The following is an 11,225-nucleotide window of genomic DNA, read 5'->3' on the forward strand; positions in this document are numbered from 1 at the left end:
TAGAAGTTGGACCTTGTAAGAGTCCTCCTATCCGTGGTGGTGTCAACTGGTGTTGTAATTGTGCGGGTCTTATTGAGGTAACCATATTGTTGAGATTCAAGGGTACAGCTTCCCTGCCATAGATAGAGGATGCTATTTCATAGCAGACATCGTGGTCCTCTGGCTCTTATAGTCTTTCTGCCTTCTCTTCCATAATGTTCCTCTTATCATTTGATGTAGGGATTGTGTTGTAGTTGTATCAACTAGGGATATATGCCACACATTCAGTTCTCTTCATTTTGACCAGTTGAGGCTTCATATAATGGTCTCCATCTGCAGCAAAAGAAGCTTCTTTTATGGAGGGTGAGAGTACATGTATGTCTGGATAGAAGGGTAGATGTTTACAACGCACCTGGGGATTCCAGTGTTTTAAGCATGTGCCAGTAGTGCATTCTCCTTTAGGGTCCATGACCTCACCAACAACAGATAGTTGGCCGGGATTAAAGTACCAGGTGTGAATTTTCTTACATCCTCCTTTGGCAGTACTTTGAGGTTCAGTGAGAGAGAGTCCTCAGGGAGAAGACTTCCAGGTCATTTACAGCTGGATTCCCCTAAGTCTTGTGTCCAAAATGTGTGAGGTCTTTAGTAGTAGGGTCTTACATTCAAGTCTTAGAATGTTTTTTAAAGTGACTTATTTATGTGTGGTTACATGACAAATATATTCAATCATGCCTAATTCCTATAGATTAGTGGAATTAAAAGGAAAGTGTAACTTTCACAGTCACTGTGTTAAAGGAATAACATGTTGTATTATTTTGGAATGCAAAAATACTTACACTGATGTATATAGAAAGTTGGAATTATATGTCCATCAGAGAAAAAGACTTATGTAGTTAAACTGGAACAAAAACAGGTTTATAGCCTCTTTAATGTGTCATTTTACCTATACTTCATCTTGTTTTATCACATAATGTTTCCCTTTTTTTTGATCCTTTACATTCTCACACTTTGACCTGTTTATATATATATATTATACATTCTAGGCCAGGGCACATATGTTATGGAGAACATTTTTTCTTTCTGAGTTTGCTTAATACTATTCTTACTAGGTCTAGCAATATTCTTGCTAATTTCATTTTCTTTATAGCTGAATAATATTCTGTTTGTATATGTACTAGAATTCTATTATCCGTTCATTTGCTGATAGATATCTAGGCAGGTCACATTTCCTTACCATCATGAATAGGGCAACAATAAACCTGGATGTACAAATCTGAGGAACAAGATATGGAGTTCTTTCATTATATGCACAGGAATGATATAGCTGTGTCATATGGTAGTTTGTAATGTTGTGAGAAACTGCCAAACTGATTTGCATAATGTCGGAATAATTTTCACTCTCACCAGCAGTGAATGAAGGTTCCTCTTTCCCCACATCTGCTCCAACATTTACTGTCTGATATATTAGCTATAGCCATTCTGACTAGGTGAATGTTATCTCTGAATAGTTTTAGTTTGTTTTTCCATGATGACTAGAATTGTTGGATATAAAAAATATATTTATTGGCAATTTGTGTTTCTTCTTTTGAGAATTATTTGTTCATTTCATTAGTCCATTTGTTGATTGTCAGTTTTGTTTCCTTGGTGCTAATTTTTGCAGTTCTTTGTGAATTCTAGCTATCAGTCTCTTGTTTGCAATACAGCTGGTAAAGATTTCCTACCCATCAGTGGGCTGTTTGCTGATAGATTTTTGTTGCACAGAAATGTTTACAGTGTCATATAGTCCTATCCATTAATTCTTGTGGCCAGTTACTGTGCTGTTGCAGTTCTACTCAGTAAGGTCTTACCTACCCTAAGATCTTGATGAGTATTGCTTATATCCTCAGCAGTTTCAGAGTTTGGGTTTTTGAATTAAGTTCTATGATTCACTTTGGGTTGATTTTTGTACAAGATGAAGGTATGGATCAATTTTTTTCTTTTTCAGATGGCCAACACTGTTGAATGGGCTCTACTTTCTGCTGCACAGTTGTGCCACACTTGATACAATGTCCTAACTTTGTCAGCTTATTTTAAGGCCCCTGATCTGTTCTGTTGATCTAACTGTCTGTTTTATTCCAGCACCAGACTGTGTTTGTCAGTATAGCTCTGTAGTTTAATTTGAGATAGGGTATTTTAATACTTGTTTTTTTTTTTTTTGTTTTGTTTTGTTTTTTTGTCCTTAGGTTGTCTTTGACTGTTCATGGTCTATTTTGGTTATGTGTGAATTCATGCTTTTTTTTTCTTAATCTAGTATCTATAGTACTGACCTTTAGATGGGTATTGCACTGAATCTGTAGGTTTTGGGGGGTATTATAGCCATTTTTACAATACTAATACTGTCAGTCCAGAAGCATGGGAAGTGTTTCTATTATCTATTTTTTTCTTAATTTCTTTTTTTTAAATGCATTGAATTTTTCATTGTAGTGGACCTTTCACTTTTTTGTTAGGCTTATTCCTGGGTACTTTATTTTTCTTAGAACTTCTGTGAATGGGATACTTTACCTATTTTTTTTCCTCTGAGCATTCATTGTTAGCATAAATGAAGACTACCCGTTCTTTATATTGATTTTTGTATTGATCCTGCAACTTTATTATAAGTGTTCTTTAAATCTAAGATTTTTCTAGTAGATTCTAGAAAAGACTTTTTAGGAATAAAAGCAACTCATGTGCAAGTAAGGATAGTTTAATTGACTTCTTATTTTCATAGATAGTCTTTTTCTTGTCTAATTGTTATAGCTAAGCCATAAAACAGTGTATTCAATAGGGGAGGTAAGAGTGTCTCTTTCCAAGGTGTAGGCAATTCTACAGAGGAGGCTGGAGAAATGAAAAATGGTAGGTAATCAGACTCTCTGGCCAGCAGCAGAAATGGATGATTGCTGGTTCCACTAGCTCTTCTGTATCATATTTTCTAAACATTATAGTGAGCCTCCTCTTCACCAAGGCCAGAGTAGATGTGAGGTAGGCCTGAGTGCATGACAGTGGTATAGAGGGGACTGAAGTGGATGTCCCTTGTATTGGCCATACCTCCCCCAGTATCTTCAATTCTAGTTGTAGTTGTGGTGCAGAGTTCCATATGAGCTGAAAGCATCATGACAGCATCCTACCTCAAGCCTACATCACACATCTCTCCACTTCTCTGTGTTTATGCATCCTCCAAAAGATAAAAATAATTCCATTATGTGAAACTGTATTATGGAACTGCAGTGGTTAGCATCTGTCAGCCAACAGGGATGAGAGTCAGGAAGAAAAAATGCCTCAGCTTTATGTTTTGCTGATGAGACCTTAAGGAAGCATTCCTTTTTGCTATCACCAAGAAGCCAACTCCCACTGCCCATAGTATAGCTTTGGGCACACACCTAACTGTAGATAATTTCTCCTTTCTTGTCTCATTCTTTCTTACTGTAGTTTTTTAGTGTTACTTCCATATAAACCACATCTGTGTCTCTTCTCTTAAAGGAACACAAACTGAAAGACAGTCTCACTTGGACCTCTCAGACACTTGTCTGCTTTGACTGTTAATCCTTAACTATTAATCCCTGTCCTTATGTGCACATGGGATGATTTAAACATCACTTGAGCACATTCATTTGGGCTTAGGTTTGCAAAGGGAGTGTGCATAAAGACAGGACAGCTATGAGCAGAAGGTATGACACACAGCCTGAGCAGAATCTGGAATGATGGTTAATTTTTGTCAGCTTCACACAAACTAGAGTCACCTAGGAAGGGGGAACATCAATCAAGGAAATTCAACCATCAGATTGGCTTGTAGGCTTGTCTGTGGGACATGCCCTGATATTTGATTGGTGCAGGAAGGCTCAGGCCACTGTGTATTATACAGTGTTATATACTGGTGTTATACAGCCCCCTCACTAACACCCCTACCCCTACTGCTCCTGGGCAGTAGAAGATAGGAAGTTGAATGTGAGCCCAGAAGCAAGCCTTTATACAGCTTTCCTCCATGGTTTCTACTTCTCTCCCTGCTTGAGTTTCTGCCCTGACCGTGATACACTGTTACCTCAAAGTACATATGTTCTAATCACTTTACAACCCCAGAAAAGATAATAAAAAGCTAATGTGAAAATTATTTTTTAAGCCAAGGTATTACAACCAACTATTTACTGTTGAAATAATAAAATGATTAACTTGATGCTATAAATTATGACACAATTTTCAATGTACCTTATTAGAACTACATAATATGGAACAAATTTGCCTTTATAGTGTAATGTAAAGAAAAAAATGACTTTTATTAATATAAGTGAACTTTCAGAATATAAATCTATGTAGGGTTTTATGGAACTCCTAGCAGTGGGGTGTCTCTGACTCTTTTGCCTGCCCTTGGGTCTCTTTTTCTCCTACCGGATTGTCTTCTCAAGCCTTGATAGGAGGGTTTATGCTTAATCTTCTGGCATCTTGTTATGCCATGTTCAGTTGATATCCCTGGAAGGCCGGCTCTATTCTGAAGGGAAATGAAGGAGCAGTGGAGCTGGGGAAGATGGGGGGGGGGCTAGGAGGAGTGGAGAGAAGGGAGGATGCAGGTGGGATATATTGTATGAGGGAAGGATAAATAAAAAGAAAAAAACATAAAAATCATTTTTATTATATTGAAAGTTAATAGAATGAGCCATTATGCGGGAAGTAGGTGTAGTTCTGAAATGGAAAGAAAAATAAAATGGCCGTGGGTAAGATAAAATGCATTAAGTATTGTTGGGCTTGATGTGAGAATCATGATATAACATATTTCAAAAAAAATAATTTTTGACCTGGGGACATGGGTTCAGGTAAATTGCTTTCTGTGGAAAAGTGTGGACCAGAGTTTGATTTTCCAAAACCTACATAGAAGCTAGACAGACATGGAATTGCCTGTAATCCCATCAGCCCAGAGGGAGAGACAGAATCCCTGGGGCAAGCTGGCTAGCAAGACTAGCCAAATCTTACCTCAGTATATGGATGTGTAGAGTGATTGGAGAAGATGCTTGACATCAATCTCAGACCTCTGAACATGTACATATACAAACCAATACATATGTGAACATGAATGAGTGTATATGGAAAAATTAGTTACGCACAGAATTATCTGAGTGGGAATGAAAGTTACTGAGAAGCTTGTGTGTACAGACTTGTGGCAGACTTCACTTGGTCATATTCAAAGGGGAGGAATCAACATAAAATAGGACTTTGTCGCGGTCTTGATGAAAGGCTTTTTATTTTGAACTCAGCATGAGACTTGAAATGTTTTTTTAAAGCATTTAAATCTTAGGCTTTGATCTGGTGAAAAATAAATGTTTTGTTCTGTTAAAGAACAAGTTGTCATAAAAGAAATAAGGTATTGAAATTTTTATTTCATAAGTGTTTTGGGTTTATTATGTCCTCACGTTCAAAGCCTTGGCTCAGATAAATAAACAAAGACAGATAACTTTGTGTATCTGCCGTTACATATTTTATTCCATATTTTGGTGAACTCAAATTGTTCAAAGAGACTGGTCAAGATAAATAACAAAATACTTGTTAACAACATTGACTGATCTCAAGTTGAAGTTCATGGGCAGTTGGAGTTCTAGGGAGTACTGGCAGTAACCAGTGCTTAATGCATGTTTCCCAAAACTAAAATGTTTTCCCAAAGTAAAAATCACCATTTTGGTGAGATGCTCTGGCCTTCTTAATAATTGTATTATATGATCAGGGATCATTAATTTTCTTAACTATATATACCCAATAGGGTCTGCCAATAATATGAAATATTTTCTGTAGTAAGTAAAAAAAAATAGCAGTTCATGAAAGAAAAAGTACAGAATATTCATCTGAAAAATTGATACCTTCAAGGATTTATAAATTTAATGTTATTTACTAAGTTGATAAAATTAAGCTTTCTCCAATCAAAGGTTATTTTTTAACCTCTTGAAAATGAATAAACTTTTTTTATTTTTTAATATGTTTTCAGTTGAAAATTACAGCATTTCCCCCTCTCCTTCAATGACCCTCCCTACACCCTCTCCCATGTCCTCTACAATTCTCAAGTTGATAGTCCCTTTTTCTTTGATTTTTATTGTTACATATATACAAATTAATAAATACAACGTGTTTGATCCCTTTTTGCTATTTGTGTGTATATGGTTTCAAGGCTGACCACTATAATTAGATAACCAGTAAGAGACGTCATCTCTGGGAGAGGTCTTTCTCCCAGTAGTCATTAGTTGCCTTTAATTCTCTGTCTAGGTGTGGGACATTATAAGATTTTCTCCATTTCATGTTAGTATGTCCACTCATATTGCCATTCTCTGGTCTTCTTTATTTACTTGTGTTTAGGATAGACTGTTTTACTGCAGACTTCCTGGTATTCTGGATCTGACAATCTTTGACACCGCCCCTCTTCTTCAGTGTTTCTTGAGTCATAGATGCAGGAGCCGTGATATAGATAAATCTGTTCAGGCTAAGCTCTGCACAATCCCTTGATCTTTGTGTTGTGTCCATTTTCTGTTTTGTTTTGTTGTTGTTTTGTTTTGCTTTTTTAAAGAGGTTTCTTTGATGACTGGGTGGCAGCTGTACTTATTGTGGGTATAAGGATAAGATTTAGAATGTAATAATGTCTTGCAAAGTGGCAGAGGTGGGTTATATTCTACTGTCCATAACCTCACTAGCCTAGGGAAGTTAGTACCAGGCATGGTTTTCCTGCTGTTAATTGGGCTCTAAGTTAAAATAGAGAGCTGTTGGTTATCACCAACATGTGAGGGATGTTTCCTTCACCTTTCAGATATCTAGCTATGTGGGTCATTGTCATGATTCGTGGATATTGCATCTGGGTAGCACTATTTAATTCTTTACAGACAACACCAAGATGTCTTGACAGAGCCTCTATGAATTGTTATTTTTTTATTTACCTAAAATTATACACAACTCACACACATATCATAAAGGAAGTTAAGCCATTGGCTGACAGATCATGTGACAAGATCCATAGTCTAAAAACCCCAGTACTAGGCCTGAGAATCCTCCATTGAATGGTTGGCCAGGGTAGTCAAAATGATTCCCAAAACAATATAGCCCTCGGTCACTTCTCAGGGTTCAGGGTGGGGCATTTTATTATGTATGTATAAATGGTGACTGTGTTTTACTGTCTTGAAATAAATTTATATCCATGCTGATACTCATAGCCAACCTTTGACCAGAGTGCAGGGAATCTTATGAAAGAAGGGGGAGATAGAAAGACCTGGAGGAGACAGAAGCTCCACAAGGAGACCAACAGAACAAAAAAATCTGGGCCCAGTGGTCTTTTCTGAGACTGATACTCCAACCAAGGACCATTCATGAAGATAACCCAGATAACCTAGGTTTAAAGAAAAATAGTCCATTACATAGAAACCCTGCACAGATGTATAGCCCATGGCAGCTCAGTCTCCAAGTGGGTTCCCAAGTACTCCGGGAACAGGGAGGAAGACAATGCAGACAGTCCTGATGAGACCTGATAGGCTAGTGTCAGATGGAAGGGGAAGAGGTCCTTCCCTATCAGCGATAGGACTGGGGAAGGGGTATAGAAGGAGAAGAGGGAGAGAGGGCAGGATTGGACGGGGATGAGGGAGGGGGATACAGGTGGGATACAAAGTGAATAAATTCTAATAAATTTTAAAAAGACTGCTTTAAAGTTTTAATTATGGTTTCGTTTTAAAATGTGGAAAAGGTGCTAAGAAATTTTATGATGTATCATCTGAGTTTTCTAATTTTCCATTCACATTTTTCCTTGCTTAAATTCAGGTAAAAAAAAATCCTGTATTTTCAGGTATACCAATGGGTCTTCCTGTAGATTTGTTGTTTGTGTGAAGTAATGTAAAGCATTTACAGGATTGTCTTCATACCATCTTATACAATTACCACATTCTCAGGTGTATTTGCACAAAGTCTTTTGCAATTAAATAACCAGAAAGATGAAAAAATATATAGATGTCTAAGTATATTAGGATAGGGAAAGTCTGTATGAGTTAATAGGCAAGACTCAGTTGCTTTTTTTCTTGTTTTTTTTTTTGTTTGTTGTTGTTCATAAATAATATAGTCATAGTCTAAAGACATAGTCTAAGCCTTCACTAATAAAAATAAAAGCTTTCCAGATAAGCTTATTCCCTAAGAATTTCTACTGAGGGGACACACAAATTTTATCTACTCACCTATTAAATGTTTTTAAGAAGTATGCTTATTGAGTCTGCCTGATTCTAGTTCACCAATACCAGCCATAGCCTAGACTGTATATCCTGTGTGCCTGTCTAGGCTGATGAATTTGATCCTAGCCCTTCCCAATCCTAGACCTAGCCTGGGACTCATACTCGAAGAGCAATATTATGGAAGTGCTCCATTTGTAATAACTTTAAATATGTAGGAATAAACTTAAGGAGATGAAAGACTACCACAACGAAGACTTAACTCTCTGAAGAGATAGAAGACTGTGTTTTTATATCTGTCTTCTATCTATGAAAAGACTTCCCATGGTCATGGGTTGTTAGGATTAATATTGTGATGATGACCATCATACCAAAAGCAATTTACATATCCAGGGAAATTTTGATTCACATCCCTCACTGAAATAGAAAAAAAAAATCCTAAAATTCAAACAGGACAACAAATGATCCTGGATAACCAAACACTAATGATGAAAAAGAACAATGCTGGAGTGATTACCATACCAGATTGCAAGCTCTAATACAGAGCTGTAGTAATAATAATAAAAATAATAGAAAACAAAACCAGACATGTATGCTGTAGAACAAAATGGAAGAGCAAACATGAATGCACATAATTATAGCCATCTGATTTTTGACAAAAATGGAAGAAACACAAGGAAAGAAAAAAAGCATTTATACCTAATGTTAATGGAAAAACTGTATATTCACCTGTAGGGGAATGGAATTAGAACCATATCTATCACCCTGCAAAAAAATCAATTCCAAGTGAACCAAAGACCCAGTAAAGGATATGATACCTTAAAGAAGAAAACATAAGCAGTTCCCTACATACTAGGTATTGTAACCATAGAACTCTATTTGTTTAGGAATTAAGACCTATAATTGACAGTTGGAGCCTCCTAAACTTAAAGCCATCTGCATAGTAAAGGAAACCATCAGTAAAGTGAAAATAATGTCTAAAGAGTAAGAACCTGTGCCAACTATACATATGAAAGAAGATTAATATCCAGAACATACAAAGAACTAAAAAAACAAAGAATTTAAAAATGATCCAATGAAAAAAAAAAGTTCCAGAAATCAGAGTGGGAGGATAGAAGGATCCAGAGGGACAGGGGCTCCACAAAACGACCAACAGAGCCAAAAAATCTGGGCCCAGAGGAGCATGCAGAGACCATGCACCATGCATGGATAGGACCTAATCCCCCTGCTCAGATGTAGCCAACAGGCAGCTCAGTCTCCATGTGGGTTGTCCAGTAAAGGGAGCAGGGGCTGTCTCTGACATGGACTCTGGTGCCTTCTCTATGAGCACTTCTCACTGGCAGGGTGACCTTGCAAGGCCACAGAAGAAGAGAATGCAGGCAGTCCTTGTGAGACTTGATGGGCTGGGGTCAGTTGATAGGGGAGGAAGGCTCTCCCTTTCTGAGGACTAGGACAGGTACAGTGGGGGAAGAGGGAAGGTGGAACCAGAATAAGACAAGGGAATGTAAAGGGAATAATTTTTTTTAAAAAAAAATATGGCTACGAAATTTAAATTTCTTAAACATCCTTGGCAGTTAGGGAAATGTAATCAAATCAGTAATCAAATTTAATCAAAATCAGTACCTTGCTTAGCAGTGTTCATTGTTGCTCTGTATACACAATAGTTAAGAAATGGAAAAAAAACTAAATGTCTTTCAATTGATGAATTGATAATGAAATTTGATGCATATACATTATGGACTATTCGGCTTTAAGGAAGAAAGAAATCCTGAAGTGTGGTGGTAAACTGAAACATGAAGTAACCCAGACACAAAAAGATAAATGACATATGTTCTCTCTCATCTGTGGTTCCTAGCTCTAAACCTTCAGATATGAATATATAAACTGTAGTAACCTCAAAAACAAGGAAAGTTTAAAAAAAATGGCAGTGGGGGAAGGGAAGTAAGTGCTCTGGAGGTGAAGAGCAGGATAAAGGTGAGACGCAGAGAGTAATGGGGAGAAGGGGTGGTCTTTAATTTGGGAAATGGGAGAAACATCAATACAGAAGAAAAGATAGGAGGAATAAATAACACGAAGGATATTGGAAAAAATCATTAGGCATTATACTACATTTCATCATAGTGCATACAATACATGTGAGTGTATGTGCATACATATAAACATAATTTAAATGAAGTTATTCCATTTTGGTTGACAATACTCCCCAGAAGCATTATAGAGTAACAAATCCCCCACTACTAGACATGAGAAAACTCCTTTCAGGTCCTTGGTCAGAGTGTAAGAGTCTCTCAAAACAATATAGGTTACTGCTATTTCCCTTTACTGACTTCTGGAAATTGAAGGCAAGGCAAGTCTTATTGCTGAAGACACCATGTACTTCAAACACAGGACTTGGTGAAAGAGAACTGGGCTTGTCTGAAAGCCTCCTCCCTGAGGAATAGCTTTCATACTACTGGAAACGAATATGCATGCTGCCAAGGGAGGGAAGCAATCTTGCTGGTGAAGTCTAGTGAAGTTCAGGCCTAGTCAAGAGAAGTGAAATCATGCCTGGTACCACAAACTTAGTGGCGCCGGCTAATTTTTGTCAATTTGATTAAACCTAGCCATATCTGGGAAGATGTAATCTCGAGTGAGGAATTGCCTCCATCAGATTGGCCTGTTGGCAATCTGTGGGGCATTTTCTGATTAATGACTGAGATGAGAGGGCCCAGCTCACTGTGCGCAGTGCCATTAGTGCACAGGTGGTCCTGCGTAGTGGTGGAAAGCAGGCTGAGCAAGCCATGAGGAGTGAGCCAGTAAGCAGCACTCCTTCTTGGCCTGTGCATTAGTTCCTGCCTTGAATTCCTGCCATGATTTCCCTTAGAGACAGAATGTGGCCTAAGGACTGTAAGATAAAACAAACCATTTCCCCCCTAAGTTGCAGTCAGCCATGGTGTTTTATCACAGTAATAGAAACCCTAACTTAGACCCTAGCCTACTATCTGAGGCTAATGAGATCATGGCTCTTAGAGTACAACCTACTATACTACTTTACCAAACCAATACAATTCTTAACTAAAT

This window comes from Meriones unguiculatus, chromosome 21 (assembly GCF_030254825.1).
Source record: "Meriones unguiculatus strain TT.TT164.6M chromosome 21, Bangor_MerUng_6.1, whole genome shotgun sequence".
In the NCBI taxonomy this organism is placed as follows: Eukaryota; Metazoa; Chordata; class Mammalia; order Rodentia; family Muridae; genus Meriones; species Meriones unguiculatus.